Source organism: Kogia breviceps (assembly GCF_026419965.1).
Source record: "Kogia breviceps isolate mKogBre1 chromosome 20 unlocalized genomic scaffold, mKogBre1 haplotype 1 SUPER_20_unloc_15, whole genome shotgun sequence".
NCBI lineage: Eukaryota > Metazoa > Chordata > Mammalia > Artiodactyla > Physeteridae > Kogia > Kogia breviceps.
The window spans coordinates 60,001-62,500 of NW_026711566.1; the positions used below are offsets into that span (position 1 = coordinate 60,001).

General features: G+C 77.4%; 1 non-coding gene across 1 annotated transcript; it reads left to right on the forward strand.

The window, feature by feature from the left end:
• Positions 1-1,101: 1,101 nt before the first annotated feature.
• Positions 1,102-1,254, forward strand: LOC131749298 (5.8S ribosomal RNA). Its single transcript, XR_009333363.1, has one exon. It is a non-coding gene; the product is annotated as a 5.8S ribosomal RNA (ribosomal RNA).
• The last annotated feature ends 1,246 nt before the right edge of the window (positions 1,255-2,500 follow it).

Sequence of the window (2,500 nt, forward strand, 5' to 3'; positions counted from 1 at the left end):
CTCCGGGCCCTCCGCCCCCTCGCCGGGCGCCTCTGCCTGTCCTCCGAGCCCGGGGCCTCTCCTCCGTCGTCCGTCCGTCTGTCCGTCCGTCCGGCTCTTGTCTCTCGCTCTCTCCCTTTCCCGCCCTCCCCCCCCGCGTGCCCGCCCTGCCCGCTCGCCCCCCCCCCCGCGCCTCCCGTTGAAGCCTCCCTGAACGCCCGCGGTGGCGAGCAGGGGGCCCGGGAGGCGGGTGCAGGGGTCAGGGGGCCCCGGGGGCGGGGGGGTTCGGGGTTCGGGAGAGGAGCGGAGAGGAGAGGGCCGCGTCCGGGCGCGAGTGAGCGAGCGAGCGGGGAGGTCTCCGAGGCCCGGTTTCGGGGACACGGTGGGGACGTCGTCGGGCGGTGGGCGTGGTGGTGTCCCGTGTGGCGGTTGGGCCCGTCGCCCGGCCGGGGCGCCCCCGAGTCACGGGCCGGTAGCGCCGGGGCCCGCGTGCTGCGGGCGGCCGCGGGCGGAGAGCGTGTCGGTCGGCGTCGGGGGTGGCGGCGAGCGTGGGGCGCTCCGCCTGCCCCTCCCCGGCCTCGCCCGCCTCCCCCCTCTCCAGGTACCTAGCGCGTCCCGGCGCGGAGGTTTAAAGACCCATGGGGGGGTCGCCCGTCCGCCTTGGGGTCGGGGCGGTCGGGCCCGCGGGGAGTCGGGAGGCCCCTCCCTTCTCCCCCAGACCCCGCTTCCTCCGCCCCCGCCCCCGCGGGGCCGGGGCGCCGCGCGCCGCGCCACGCCGGCCCTCCCCGCCGCCGCGGCCGTCGGGAGGGGGCTACCCGGCGGCCGTGGTGCGGGGCCGGGTCCCGTGTGCCCGCGCGCGTGCGCGCCCCGCGTCCCTGACGGGGGGGGTGTGTGTGTGTGCGCAGGTGGGAACCCCCCGGGCGCCTGTGGGGTGTCCGAGCCCGCCCCGTCTTGCGGGTCGGTGCCGGTCGCCCCGTCGTGAAACCTTCCGGCCCCGCTCCGGTCTGCTGTTTTCTGTCTCGTCTGACTTGGCCGGCCAGAGGCAACCCTCCCTCCGTGGGGGAAATGTGCCGTGCCACCGGCGGGGGACCCCGCCGAAACCCAGAGAAACCAAACTCGTACGACTCTTAGCGGTGGATCACTCGGCTCGTGCGTCGATGAAGAACGCAGCTAGCTGCGAGAATTAATGTGAATTGCAGGACACATTGATCATCGACACTTCGAACGCACTTGCGGCCCCGGGTTCCTCCCGGGGCTACGCCTGTCTGAGCGTCGCTTGACGATCAATCGCCCCCCCGGGGTGCGCGCGCGCGCGCGCGCCTTCCCGGGGTGGCGCGGCTGGGGGTTTCCTCGCAGGGCCCCGTGTCCGGGGCCCTCTGTCCCCCTAAGTGCAGACGCGGCGCCCCTCGTGCCGAGGCCACGGGGGCCCCGCTGCCCGCGAGAAGGGAAGAGAGAGCGAGAGAGAGCTCGCGACGAGGCCCTGGCCGTGGCCTCCGCGGTCGGTCCCCTTCGGGAAGCGCCCTCGCGCCGCAAGCGGTCCCTGGGCGTACCCCCGGGGCTGTGTGCCGGTGGGCGGGGACGGTCCCGCGCCCTCGCGGCCGGGGCCCGTGGTGCTGGTGGTGTTGGGGCCGCGTCCGCTCCGCCGTCGTTCGCCGCCCGCCCCCGGCGGCGTCCCGGCGACGGTCCGGCCCGGCCCGGCCGCCTCCTCCGCGGCGCCCTGACCCGCGCGCGTCCGGGGTCCGTGCCCGCCCCCCCGCCGCCCTCGCCTTCGCCGTGTCGGGGCGGGCGGCTCGGGCCGACCCGAGGCCGAGTCGTTGCGTGCGCGGCCGCGCCCCGGGGATGCGTGCCCCGGCGGCGACCCGCGGGACGCCGCGGCGTCGTCCGCCGCCGCGCGCTTTCCCCCGGGCTGCGGCCGCGCCGCGCCGCGCTTCGTGCCGGCCCCCGAGCCCCGCGTCGTGGGCGTCTGTCGGTGGTGGATGGGGGCGCACGGCGTCCGTCGCTGGCCGTGGCGGGGGGGCGTCTCGCGGCTGCGTGGAGGATGGTGTGCTGCGTTGGCGTCGAGAGAGAGAGAGAGAGACAGAGGGAGAGAGTTGGGAATCGGTCGGTCGTGGAAGGAGACGTGGGAGGAGGGCCCGGCGTTCGGGGGGCGACCGCCGCGTGTCCTCATCCCCCCCGTGCCTTCCACGCACGCCGTCCGCCGCTCTCCTCCCCTCTCCTCTCCCCTCGTCCTCTCCCGTCCCCGTTGTCCTCTCCTCTCCTCCGTGGCGACGCGCCGCCTCCGGGCCGCGCTCGGTGTCGTGCGTTTTCCCTTCCCCCCGACTCTCCGCGCCCCGTCCGTCCGTCCCGTGGCCGCCGGCTCGTGCTCCCGTCCCGGCTCCCCCTCCCCCTCCGCCCCCGCCCCCCGCCCCAGCCCCCGCCCGGCACGCCGCGCGTTCCTCTCTCCCCGCCCCCGGCGCCCTCGCCGCGCCCGGGCGGGTGAGGGGGAGCCGTCGTCCGGGGTGGTGGTGGTGGTTGGTGGTGT